The 13,866-nt window shown below is 45.4% G+C and overlaps 1 protein-coding gene and 1 long non-coding RNA gene across 3 annotated transcripts in view; one reads left to right on the plus strand and one right to left on the minus strand.

The window, feature by feature from the left end:
* Positions 1 to 13,866, minus strand: part of CMKLR2 (chemerin chemokine-like receptor 2) — an 84,244-nt gene that overhangs the window by 59,855 nt on the left and 10,523 nt on the right. The window contains exon 3 of one of the 2 annotated variants that reach the window (XM_082467266.1): positions 9,262 to 9,397. The exons of the other annotated variant lie outside the window; for it this stretch is intronic. The gene's annotated coding sequence lies outside the window, so the exon portion shown is untranslated. The remainder of the gene's footprint in view (positions 1 to 9,261; positions 9,398 to 13,866) is intronic. 2 annotated transcript variants of the gene reach the window in all.
* Positions 5,392 to 9,136, plus strand: LOC309663460. The gene is made up of 2 exons (XR_014265296.1): positions 5,392 to 6,113; positions 6,559 to 9,136. It is a non-coding gene; the product is annotated as an uncharacterized lncRNA (long non-coding RNA).

Here is a 13,866-nt window from a genome sequence, read left to right on the forward strand (position 1 = left end):
TCTGAAGCAAGGTCCTGGAGTGACATCCCACTGTGTGCTGCAGACTGTGGGCAGCACATGGTGGCGGTCTTCACACCCAGGGGAAGGGAAGATTGCCAGTTATGGGGGGAATTGACATTAGGTTGGTTCATTAGTTACCAGGGCAACCAGCAGAGGGGCATGCCCCTCACTGTCCCTTTGGTAAGAACAATCTCTATGTAAAACAACTATACCCCAATTAAAAAAACAACAACAACAATCTCTAGCTGGGGCCTGGGGCAAGTGCACAGGAACGTCAGTCATGTGAGTAAGGTATAGATGAAGCAGACACTGGTAGGGTAGAGGATGTACAGAGAGCAAGAGAACAGCCATCTTGAGCGGTCTGACCATACAGTAAGATAGGGTGTGTGTGTATGTGTGTATCTATATGTAGATATTGACAAAGATTCTTTGCTTGACCAAACTTTACGCCATCTCCCCTGAACCCTCTCTTCAACAAGGATTCTTTCTTGCAAAATCTAGTTTTAGCAAGAATCCCGCTAAGTCAGTTTAGGAGAACTCCCCACAGCATGGCTGATACATATGCTAAATTAGTAGCCTCCTTCTCAACCACCCCCCAAATTTAAGTAGTTTCCAAGCTTCTGGAATATGCCCCTAGGTTTCATTTTGAGGCTCTAGACCTTCGGTGGGATTTTCGCCCTCCCTTGAGGAAGAAAACTTCTTTCACATTTTTTTTTTAAATTGAAGTATAGTTGACTAACAATGTTGTGTTAATCTCTGCTATACAGCAAAGTGATTCAGTTATACATATATATACATTCTTTTTTAAAATACTTCTTTCCATTATGGTTTATCATAGGATACTGATATAGTTCTTTGCGCTATACAATAGGACATGTTTGTTGCCCCAAGGCAGGTGGGATCTTAGTTCCCTGACCAGGGATTGAACCCGCATCCCCTGCATTGGAAGGCGGATTCTTAACCACTGGACCACCAGGGAAGTCCCAAAGAACATGTTTAAGGCAAATAAAATGGTTGGGAAATTTGACGCAGTCCAGGCCTGGAAACTCTGAACCAGTCATAATGGAATATTAGGAATTCCTTCCCCATCTTCATACAGGATCTGGAATTTGTTATCTGACTTAATCTCGATGTCATAATTCAGGAACTGCGGTGGTAAAGTACTGGCTCTCCCAGTTTTCCCTCTGCGGAGCCCCACTGTGCAGGAATGCCATGAACTTGCCCATGGCATAAAATCCTAGCTGATGCTTCAGAGGACCAGGCTTTGTCTTAGAAATATTTTCCACTGGATAGAAAAACAGCCCTTCCTGCTTTATAGCTCACTGCAGGCTCTGTCCCTGAGAGTGTCCGTGGAACTGCTGATGCAGAGGTTTATTTCAGTGAGGCGGTATTAGGCAGCTGCTATGAGGGTGAGACTGACTCCCCCTGTTGAGTCTATGACTAATCACTTGATCCAAAACTTTGTTCCCTTTCTTGTCCCACCCATGTATTCCCCCTCAGGATTGAGAAGTATCAAAGAAATGGGGGGGGGGGGTTTGAAACCAAGCAGAACCTGCGGGGCCTTCTCAGGTACAAAAGCCCCTCCACATCTCCCATGTCTTGTTTGTAGAAAAAAGGCGTTAGTCTCTTAGGCCTTTCCCCAGTTCCAAAAAGCAGACTCAAGCAGTTACTAATTTGAAAAATGAGGGAATGCAGAAACAAAGGAAAAGCAGTTAAACAAGAAAAGTAATGATAGTTGAAACAATGTTCAGCAATAAAACAGAGTGCTAGTTCCTCCTCAAGGGATTTACATAACAATCTGATGTATATCTTTTTTTTTTTTTTTTGATGTATATCTTTGAGTCCTTCTGCAGGAACTAAGACCCCTACCGAGGTGCAGGATGGCGACTACATGCTGACCACAGCATGTAGAACCCAGACTGGTTGGAACCTGATGATTAAAATTCCCTAAACATCACCCTGTTACCTCACCACCAACCAATCAGAAGAAATTCCACGAGCTGCAACCCTCACCCCAAATGATGCCCTGATAGCTATTGAGGAATTTGGGTCTTTTGAGAAAGAGCTGCTCTTTCTCCTTGTTTGGCCTTGCAATAAACCTGTATTTTCCTTCGCCACAGTCTGGTGTCGGTAGGTTGGCTTTGCAGTGCAGCACACAAGAGGATCCAAGTTCAGTTCCAAAAAAATTTTGGTGATTACTAAGGGACAGCTATCCTGAGTGAGTATCTTACTCTTGGCACATAGGCTCCTGGCTGGTGGTGTCACTCGCATCCTCTCCAGCACTGCCGGAACAGCTATGCCTCACAGATAGTCCTGAGCACTTGCTGCACACCACCATTGTGCTGGCAGCAGACCATCATTGGCCCATGGCACTTTCGATTCCATGATGAAGGAAACATTTCTTTTTTTTTTTTTTAAAGATATTCGCCATGTATTTCTTCTTTAGGTCTTTTTTTTTTTTTAATTTATTTTTATATTTATTTTTGGCTGTTTTGGGTCTTTGTTTCTGCGCAAGGGCTTTCTCTAGTTGCGGCAATCGGGGGCCACTCTTCATCGCAGTGCGCAGGCCTCTCACTATCGCGGCCTCTCTTGTTGCGGAGCACAGGCTCCAGACACGCAGGCTCAGTAGTTGTGGCTTACGGGCCTAGTTGCTCTGCGGCATGTGGGATATTCCCAGACCAGGGCTCGAACCCGTGTCCCCTGCATTGGCAGGCGGATTCTCAACCACTGCACCACCAGGGAAGCCCCAGGAAACATTTCTAATGCATGGTGGAAGCTTATGTGGGATGACACCAACGTATTTTTCCCTACTGGGTGGCCTTGATTGGATTTTCCTTTTTTGGGGGTGGGGGGTGGGAAGAAAGGCAAAAGACTTGGTCATCTGATTTTGAGTGGAGTGCTGCTGTTGCAGGAAGGGGGACCAAGAGTGGGCTCTTGTCTAACACTTGGAAATAAACTGTCTGAGGAGACACACATGGTGACAAAGCAAGAGACTCTATTAAGAAGGGGCACCCGGGCAGAGAGCATGAAGGTAAGGGAACTCAGGAGAACTGCTCTGCCACGTGGCTTGCAGTCTTGAGTTGTATGGTAGTGGGGTTAGTTTCCAGGTTGTCTCTGGCTAATCACTCTGACTCAGGGTCCTTCCTGGTGGCATGCACATCGCTCAGCCAAGATGGATTCCAGCGAGAAGGATTCTGGGAGGTTGGGAGGACATATGGACTGGCATCTCCTCTCTCCTTTTGACCTTTCCCGAATTCTTCTGGTGGGTGGTAGCTTGTTAGTTCCTCGTTCCTTACCAGGACCTCCTGTTGTAAGATAACTCATGCAAGTGGTTACTATTGTGCCTGGCCAGGCGAGCAGTTTCAGTCAGAGGTTCCCCTAGCAATTCCCCCCTGAGAGACTTCATTCTCAAGATACTTGTTGGGAATTGGGGCGGAGGTCTCTTTCTTCTGTAACTACTTCTGAAACAGGAGGGAAGTGGGCAGGGCACAATCTTTAAAGGAATGACATAGCCCAAGAACATGATATAAACTGATTAGAACCATATAGGTCCAAGATGGCGGACCAGTCGACTTCCACTAGACCTTGAGCCTCAGTATACGCTCATTGTAACACATCAGCAAGCTAAATGACACACCCACAGGTGTCATGACAGTTCCAAGGCCAACCATAAGGGTCAAAAAGTGGGCATGGGCCCAATTCCTGGAAATCTCCACCCCTTCCCCAAAGTAGTTGGAATACTCCTCCCACTCATTAGCCTATGAAATTACCCACCCCTATTAAAAACTGACAACCCCATACCCTGGGGCCACTCTCACCTTCTGAGGTGGCCTACACTCTGTCTGTGGAGTGTGTTTCTTTCTAAATAAATCCACTTCTTACCTATCACTTCGTTTCTCACTGAATTCTTTCTGTGGGGAGACATCAAGAACCAGAGCTTCATTAAGTCCTGAGACCAGGTGTGTAATCTCAATGAAAAGACTGTGGGTTCAACTCCCAGTCTGAGTTGCAAGGTTTCATCACTTTAACTGGATTTTCCCTTCCGGGTTGAGGAGTCCATTGGCCATTTGGCACCACTTGAGTGGTAACTGGGAAACTCCCTGTTAGACCAAGGCTTGTTTGCACTTCTGTCTGGAATGGCAGGTAGGAAACTATCCATTCTAGTGCTAGGGAACTTGCCACCCTGAGAAGCTGCTGGATACGGATCTGCCAGTTCTTCTGCCTCTAGTAATATCGGCCATGAATAGAAACAATTGTTCTATTCCATCTTGTAGTCCCCTAGCTTGTATTTTGCAAAGCTGGGAGATCTTCAGCTATGTTCCCATGAAATAAAAAAAAAATGGTATTTTGTCATAACACTGCTTAGCTTCAGTACTCCTTGGGGTGTGGAGAACAACAGCCCCTAATGGCTCTCTAAATTATAACACCATCTTTCAACTAGAACTGTCCTGTAAAAGGGAAAGAAAATGGGATGAAATTCCTTATGCATAGGTTTTTTATGCTATTATATCAAAGTGAGTCTTCTGGAATTGGTTTGGCTTTTATCTTGGGTGTGTGTGTGAGTATCTCTGTACATGAGTCTGAATCCTGTTTTCTCTTCCTGGTTTTGACCCTCATTAGGGGGTCCTGGTTTGGGGGGAGAACCCACTGGTGAGAGAGAAAGGAACTGAAAGGATTAATCATTCTCAGAGACATTCCTAGTACTGACCCTCATTAGAGGGCCATGGTATTGACCTTCATTAAAGGATCCTGATAACTTTCATCAGGCTGTTGAATGTTCTCCTAGGCTCACCTGTGCACTTCTTTGTAAAGTCCAGTTTTAGCAAGAGTCCTGCTAAGTAATTTCACCAAAACCTCCCGCCCTCCGTATTTGACCACCCCGGATATCTGATCAGAACCCTCATTCTGAATTCACCCTCAGGTGATTCACCACCTTGGCCTGTCTTCAGCAAATCGTGTTAGGTGGGTTTTGCCATAACCTTCCTTATTCCTGATGTTTCTTCTTAGTAATTTTCCCTTCACTGTCCCCCATCCTGCTCCATAGCTGTAAGTTTCCCCTTGTCCATGCTGTATTGAGAGTTAAGTGCAGTCTCTCCTTCACTGTGAAGTCCCAGCTGGAGAGGTTCCCGTACCTTTGCTACGGCCCTGAATAATGCTTGTCTTCCCATTTTAACAAGCTGTCAATGACAAATTAATCAGTCAATCTAAGAAAGAAGTGGAAAATTTTATTCAAGCCAAATTTGAGGATTATAACCCGGGAAGAGCATATCAAAAAGCTCCGAGGGCTTCCCTGGTGGCGCAGTGGTTAAGAATCCACCTGCTAATGCAGGGAACACGGGTTCGAGCCCTGGTCCGGGAAGATCCCACATTTAAAAAAAAAAAAAAAAAAAGCTCCGAGAACTATTCTGTCCATTAGAAGTCAAGGCACAGTTACGTAAGTTTTTGAGACAGAGGGCTGTACATCAAATGACGTTTATCGACAGTTTATATGATCCAGATCTAAGCGTCATCAATGGTGGGTCATGTGACCCCTTACAAGATCAAGGAGGAATGTTATCGTTGGAGGAGTTGTCTTGATGCTAGGAGAAGGTTGCTCTTTTTGGTTGAGCAGGTTTGGTCGATGCATGATGTCTATACAGTGGGCAGTGTGGAGAGAGGAGACCAAAGGGCAAAGAAGAATAATTTTTTTTTTTTTTTGGCCACTCCCCGCAACATGCGGGATCTCAGTTCCCCGACCTGAGGGATTGAACCCGGGCTCACAGCAGTGAAAGCACTGAGTCCTAACCCCTGGACCACCAGGGAACTTCCAAGAATTCTTTTGTTTAAATTTTTCTTGTTTTGCCATAAAATATGATTTTTATTTCACAAAGAATCACTGAATATTCTTCTTCACGGCAGCACCGTAAGGGACACCGCGACACCTTGCGGCCAAACTGCAGTGTCGCACGGACCTCAGCACCTTGAGCGAGTGCAGATTTCGGAGTCTCATGGAACTCTGCACCTTGGCTCCCTAAGTGATACTTCCTATCACTTCTCCCTGCTGAATACTTCCTCCCTACTGGATCGCCCTGTACCTCTGCTCGGTACAAGGGGCCTTCCCCAGGCACTCTTTGGTGAGTCTCTGCTTTGCCTTATTTTAGTTGGATCCCTGAAACTTCTCGACTCATCTGTGCAATTCCTCTAGAATCCTGTTCTGGCAAGAACCCTGCTAATCAGTTTCACTAGAACTTTCCACCCTCCATAACTGATCACATTAGATATCTGATCAGGTTTGTCATTCTCCAGCCCCCAGGATGAGTCTGACCAGCCTGTTGAGTGTTTAGAAGAATTCGGTTAGATTGGTTTAGTCAGAGCACGCCTTTTCATGATGTTTCCTCCTCATAATTTTACATCCACTGCCCCCGACCCTGCTCTTGGCTGGAAGTTTCCGCTTGCCCATGCTGTATCCGGAGCTGACTCCAGTGTACTCCCAATCGTAGAGGTCCCTACCCCTAGGGCTACGGTCCTGAATGAAGCCTGTTTTACCGCCTTAACAACTGTCATTGAACTTTTTTTTAGAGTGGCACCGCATACCACACTGTAAACTGCATTGCTGGCAAGAGGCATCTATGGCATCGCACGTGTCTCGTACTTGGCCCCGTCCGTAGGTACTGCAAGCCGCTTCTTTCGCGGCACTGTGCATGGCACTCTCAGGAAGAGCGAGAGGAGGGAGCTCAACTTTCTTTTCGAGCTCCCTAAATTTTTTTTTTCAGGTAAAAACCATGTTTTCCTTTTTATTGACACCTTTTCCTCTCTTGGCTGCTACTTTGGTAATAATTAGGTCCCCACCTCTCAAGAACACTGCAACTGAGCAGGCTGAGTATTGCATGTAAACACTGCATGTGAACAGAGTCTCCAAACCAGGGCTTTCGGAATAACAAGGACAACAAAACTAGGAATAAATAACAAGAACAGCAAAACCAGGAACAAATAACAAGAACAGCAAAACCAGCCTTTCTCTTCACTTACAAAGGAGTCACTCAGAGGGGCTTCCCTGGCGGTGCAGTGGTTAAGAATCCACCTGCCAATGCAGGGGACACGGGTTCGAACCCTGGTCTGGGAAGATCCCACATGGTGCGGAGCAACTAAGCCCATGCGCCACAACTACTGAGCCTGTGCTCTAGAGCCCGTGAGCCACAACTACTGAGCCGTGTGCCATAACTACTGAAGCCTGCAAGCCTAGAGCCCGTGCTCTGCAACAAGAGAAGCCACCACAATGAGAAGTCCATGCACCGCAAAGAAGAGTAGCCCTTGCTCGCCACAACTAGAGAAAGCCTGTGCGCAGCAACGAAGACCCAATGCAGCCAAAAATAAATAAATAAATAAATAAATAAATTTATTAAAAAAAAAAAAAAAGGAGTCACTCGGAGGGTCCAAAGCTCTGCTTTCCAAACGTAGAAAACCTGGGGCTCAATGTAAAACTGGAAACCAAAATGTATCAGAAACGAAGCATAGTACAATACTTCCTCAAATACTCAAGGTCTGATCATCCTGCCTCTTCTACAAGGAATGGCCCCACTCCAGCATTTTTAAAGGAAATGCTATTTCTCTTTCTATTTCATTTTCTAGCTGGGTATAAGATCTACTAAAAATGATACAATGAATCAGAATAAATCAGCTGAGTCACAAGAGATACTCCAGATAATGATTTTTGGTTGCTGAGATTATTCAGCACATTATTTCAAAGTGGCAAAATTCAGGACAATCTTAGAATTCAAAAGTGGCAGCTATACTTGCTGATAGGTTCATGCGAGACACATGTACATACAACCCCATTTTACGGTGTATATGTCAAGGGGCCAAGGCCCCTGATCAGCACCACAAGTTATTTTGTACATTACAGTGCACAGGACAACAGAGGGAAAGACACCTTCTTGGAGAGGTTCTTATCACTCCGAAGGAGGCTAGAGTCCAGCGCCCCGGGTGGTGAGATCACTCTGCCCTAAATACCAATAGTTCAAAAACCTACCCTGGACTTATTTTGAGCCGAAGTAGAAAGACACACAGATATGAAAATGATTGCCATGAAGGAAGAATATATTTATGACACCATAGTCTTCCACAGCTGGTCATGCAGGGCCACCTGGGGAGGTAGCAGGCAAGGTCAGCAGGCAGGGACGGGGTGCAGAGGGGGGGGCCATTGATCGGGTCGGAGCCTTTATGGAGGTTTTCTTGGGAAAGAATGGGCGAAGCAAGGTGTGAAGCTTCGACCCGCAGTCCCGCAATACTTGCAACTTCCCAGTCTTGAGATTGAAGAAAGAACTCAGGGTCAGAGTCAGAGACATCAACGATTTATCCGACAGGGAATCTTACAAGTCAGAGGCAGAGGTCCTGGAGGGACGCTCCACCGAGTTTGGCAGGTAGGAAAGCGCAGCAGGCTTTGCTACACACGGGAGGAGGAGGTGATCACTTATGGGGGGCATGACATCAGAGGGGCTCCTTGGTTGGGAGGGGACTGATGGAACGCATTCACCCCACAGCATTTTGGGTTAGCAACTGTTGAGAGGGCCGCTGTTTCCTGTTGATGACCGAACAGACTGGAGCCATTCTGGTCCGAGGGCTAGAACAATCGTTAGTTGGGGATTGGGCCAATCACGTAGGCACTTATTGATGAAATTTTCAGCTTAGCTAACATAACATTGTAAATCAATTACACTTCAATAAAAAAAATTTAACACAGTAAAACAAACAAACAAACAAACTCCCCAAAGATGATGTAAAGGAACAAATTCAGTTAGTCCTTGTTATGGACTGAATTGAATCCCCCAAATTCATATGTTGAAGTCCTAGCCCCCATTACATCAGAACGTGACTGCATTTGGAGACAGGACCTTTAAAGGGGTAATTAGGTTAAAACGAAGGCATATGGGTGGGCCTTAACCCAATATGACTGGTGTCCTTATAAAGAGAGGAAACAGGGAAACAGTCAATATAAACAGAGGGAAGACTATGTGAGGACACGGTGAGAAGGCTTCTGTCTCCGAACCACGGAAAGAGGACTCAGAAGAAACAAACACTCTCAGTACCTTCATTTGGGACTTCTAGCCTCCAGAACTGTGAGGGGATAAAGTTCTGCTGATTAAGGTAAAAAAACAAACTACCTTTTAGCTTAGAGAGGTGCCTGGAGGCAAGAGGCTGGGAAGCTGCACCTACAGGGTGTCCCTTGAGGAGAGGGAGGGTGGGTGTGCGGAGTCCACAGCCTGGGGCACTTTAGCTCCTTACCTGGAGGCACCTAATGTCCCAGCAGAGCCAGACAAGCATCCTACTCAGGCGATGCGGACCCCTTCGCACACCCAGCGCAGAGCTGCTGGTCGCCTCCATTGTTTGACCATAACAAGGGCTGGATTCTCACCCAGATCTGCAAATCAAGAGACACATCTCTCTGGAAGATAAGAGCTCCATCCTCAAGATAAAAAAAAGAGACTGGAGTAATACCTGTGTAGGGAATCCTCACGAGGAAGGACTGCCATACCTGGACCCAAGGAGCTTGCTTCCTGTGGGGGGCTCCTGTCTGATGTGCAGCAGACAGAATGTCATAGTGACTCAGCAAGGGGGGGCTCCAGGGGACCGAGACCATCATGCAGTATCTCACCCTCTGCTACACTGTGTAGTCGTCTTTTTACAAGTGAGAAGTACGACATTATTCTGCAAGAGGAAGATTCCAGAGGCTTAAACACGCAAAGGTTTGCACCTTGGGAGCCCCTTGGAACATTGACAGCTCAGGATCTAAAAGAAAGTTCTGTGTTAATGAGTTACACAGTTCACGTGGAAGGAAATGTCACTTTATAATCAATAATAATACTAGCGGTCCAGTGGTTAGGACTCCCCGCTTCCACTGCAGGGGGCATGGGTTCGATCTCTGGTCGGGAACTAATATCCGAAAGTCGCGCAGTACGGCCAAAAATAATAGTAACAATAATAAGAAGAACACTAAGAATAGGAATAATACTGAGTGAGGTTATAACTAAAACCTCAACGTATAAAGGAGATGTAAAAGGAGCACATAACTTAGTGGGTGAGCCATGAAACTAGAGATGGGATTTGGGGGTAAATTTGCTACTATCTGAATTTTAATCCAGACATCTCTGTTAACAAGCCATCGGGAAGTCATTTCCCACACATTTCCTCCTTTTCACAAAGAGGGGGCTGGCTCAGTTATTTGATAAAGCCCCTTCCGGGCCTGAATTCGTTGACTAAGATTTACTGTAGTGTCTTAACGCTTTTTCATGCCACAGTAGTGTGGAACATTAGAGGAAAATCTAGACTTTTAGTTGATAGAGAGCCAGTTGGAATATCAATGATAGGATTTTAGTTTTAGGAAAAATTGGTTTGATTTCTAGCTTGATTACTTTAGCTTTAATATTATTAGGTGAGCTTGAGCAGATCATTTAATCTTTGAGCCTAGTTTTCTCACTTACAAAATGAGGCTAATAGGCTAAACGATTTCTGAGTTTCCAGCTAGTCCTAGAGTTCTATTTCTACACAGTTGAATTATTTTATCATGCTGTTTCTTAACTATCATGCTGTGACTAACACTTTTGAAGCTACTAATTTTATGTCAAGCTTTAAAGTCTATAGTTTTTTTTTTTTAATAAAATCATTTATTTATTTATTTATTTTTGGCTGTGTTGGGTCTTCACTGCTGTGCGGAGGCTTTCTCCAGTTGCGGCGAGCGGGGGTTACTCTTCGCTGCGGTGCGCCGCGGGCTTCTCATTGTCGTGGCTTCTCTTGTTGCGGAGCATGGGTTCTAGGCGCCCGGGCTTCAGTAGTAGTGGCTTGCGGGCTCAGTAGTTGTGGCGCACGGGCTTAGCTGCTCCGCGGCATGTGGGATCTTCCCGGGCCAGGGCTTGAACCCATGGCCCGCTGCACTGGCAGGCAGATTCTTAACCACTGTGCCACCAGGGAAGCCCCTAAAGTCTATAGTTTTTATCTTCGGAAAATATTATTTGATCTTCAGTATGTCCAAATCAATTTAATAAAATCACCTTAAAACAGGGGAAAAAAACCTTTCAGCTTAGGATGGGGAGGCAATCATACACCTAGGTGAGGGTGAGGCAGGGCCAGGTCCAGCGGGGGATGTACAGAGAGCAAGAGAGCAGCCATCTTATGAGGCCTGATCATACGCAATGTAAGCAAGGGTAACATGCTGCAAAAAAAAAAACAAACCCAATAAAGGCTGGGACCTAAACTCCCCCTGCGCTTCTGTCTTCTGTCTTCTGACGAGGTCAGCGATTTTCCACATGGCCCCGTGCGTCGTGCCTGCTGGCTGTGCCTCCTGTTTTTAGGACCTGGAAAGACTCACTGAATAAAGTGTATATATATATTTTTTTATGTATTCTACTGTAATCCTTGGTGTCAGAGGATGGCAACATCAAACTGAGCATTGAAAATACCGATTTCAAAAGTAAAGATACACTGGAAAATGTAAAAACAAATGGAGACGATATTAGTCAAACTAAAGTGGATGATTGGAGGATGACAGCTCTCTCATTAAAAACGACGATGACAACAGACAACCTATCACTGGAGAGTCTGAATAGCTCTTTAGATTTAGGGTTGTTTCCCAGCTGTGTAAAACCTGGTCGTGGAGAGTCTGAGGATCTTAGTACCTCCTGAACCTTAGGATGCGGGCCATGCCGGCTTCCCTCAGGCAGTGAGCCGTAGCTCAGAGACCATGTTAGAGACCCCTTGACATTAGTCGCTCTTTTATTTTCTTTTACTTTAAAAATTTTTTTACTGGGGACTTCCCTGGTGGTCCAGTGGTAAAGAATCCGCCTTCCAATGCAGGGGATCGGGTTTGATCCCTGGTTGGGGAACTAAGATCCCACATGCCGCGGGGCAACTAAGCCCGTGCGCCACAACTAGAGAGAAGCCTGCGTGCCGCAAGGAAGATCCCGCGTGTCGCAAGGAAAGATCCCATGGGACAAAGATCCTCCGTGCCGCAACGAAGATCCCGCGTGACAGAGATCCCGCGTGCCGCAACTAAGACCTGACACAGCCAAATGAATAAATAAATAAAATAAAAAATTTTTTATTGAACTATAATTGATTTACAATGTTGTGTTACTTTCTGCTGTACAGCAAAGTGAATGTTATACATATACATATATCCACTATTTTTTAGATTCTTTTCCCATATAGGTCATTACAGAGTATTCAGTAGAGTTCCCTGTGCTATACAGTAGGTCCTTATTAGTTATCTATTTTATATATAGTAGTGTGTATATGTCAATCTCAATCTCCCAATTTATCCCTCCCTTCCTTTCCCCCCTGGTAACCATAAGGTTGTTTTCTGCGTCTATTTCTGTTTCGTAAATAAGTTCGTTTGTACCATTTTTTTAGATTCCACGTATAAGCGATATCCTTATCCTTATTCTTATCCTTCTCTGTCTGACTTACTTCACTCAGTATGACAATCTCTAGGTCCATCCATGTTGCTGCAAATGGCATTTGTCACCTCCTTATTTTCTGTCTTTGATATAAAATCCTTAAGGATAGTTTGAATTCTCTCGAATCTAGTAAAGTTCCTCAGTCTCTACCTCCTCCTCTTCCCCAACATTTTCCTCCATTGGGTGTTCACCACACACGTAGTCAGTGAGTCCTTTTGCCTGCTCTGAGCAGCAGCCTTGCAGGGATTGAGCCCGGGCCACGGCAGTGAAAGCCCGGAATCCTAACCACTAAGTCACCAGGGAACTCCCCTAGTAGCATCAGTTTTATCTTTCCAATTCTGCTGCGTGCTAATAAATGGCAGCACTGGGAATTCCCTGGCGGTCCAGTGGCTAGGTATCAGCGCTTTCACTGCTGTGGGTCGGGGAACGAAGATCCTGCAAGCCTCGCAGCACAGCCAAATAAAGAAAAAAAAAAACGTGTCAGCACTTGATAGCCCACATACATTGATTGGGTGCTGTGTAATCTCTCTCTTTTTTTTTTTTTGGTTCATAATTGATTAGTTTTGACAAAAGGTCAATTGATGACTGCAAAGAACGTGAACTGATAGAATGTAATATTCAATTTTGTGCACATATTTTTCTTTTTGCCAAAAAGTGGTGTCCTGTTTCTCTTGAATACCATATATCACCTCAGTATTTAACATTTGGTTCAACTGAATACAGATGGTTACTGTTTAATAGTATTTTTTAAAGTTGAAGTATAGTGGATTTACAATATTATTGTATGTTAGTTTCAGGTGTATCGAATAGTGATTCAGTATTTTTACAGATTATACTCCTTTTTTTCATGTAATCTTTTATGAATTGGTCCACCTCTTGGGGACTTTTGGGGATAACTGGAACCAGTTGCTCCTTTCCCCCTTTTCATTAACCACTGAGCTGTTGGGCTCCAATGATGTGACCCCCTAAATCCCCCCGGTTTGGGGGACAAATCACGATAGTAGCAAGGCAGACAACAGTGGCGATCTATTCTATTCTATTCTATTCTTCTTTTGGCCGAGGCTTGCGGCACGTGGGATCTTAGTTCCCTGACCAGGGATCGAACCCGTGCCCACTGCAGTGGAAGCGTGGAGACCTAACCACTGGACCGCCAGGGAATTCCCACAGTGGTGGTGTTTTAGACCTGAACAGCCATGTTCAGTGGGCCATGATTTCCTGAGAAGGAGACCCACACCTGGACCCCAGGAATGGTCTGAGACCCTTGAGATGGTGTCCGGTGGTGCACTCTCCCCGTACCCCGTGAAACAGGCCGGATGTGGACACAGCAAAGCGCAGAGAAAAATGGGACATGGTTTACCGGGTGCCCCAGAAGCATAGAACGTTCTGGACACAGTCACTTTCATCTAAATGACTCAGATGGCCCCACTGCCTATCAGAC

This window comes from Balaenoptera physalus, assembly GCF_965194825.1.
Source record: "Balaenoptera physalus genome assembly, chromosome: 6".
Lineage (NCBI taxonomy): Eukaryota > Metazoa > Chordata > Mammalia > Artiodactyla > Balaenopteridae > Balaenoptera > Balaenoptera physalus.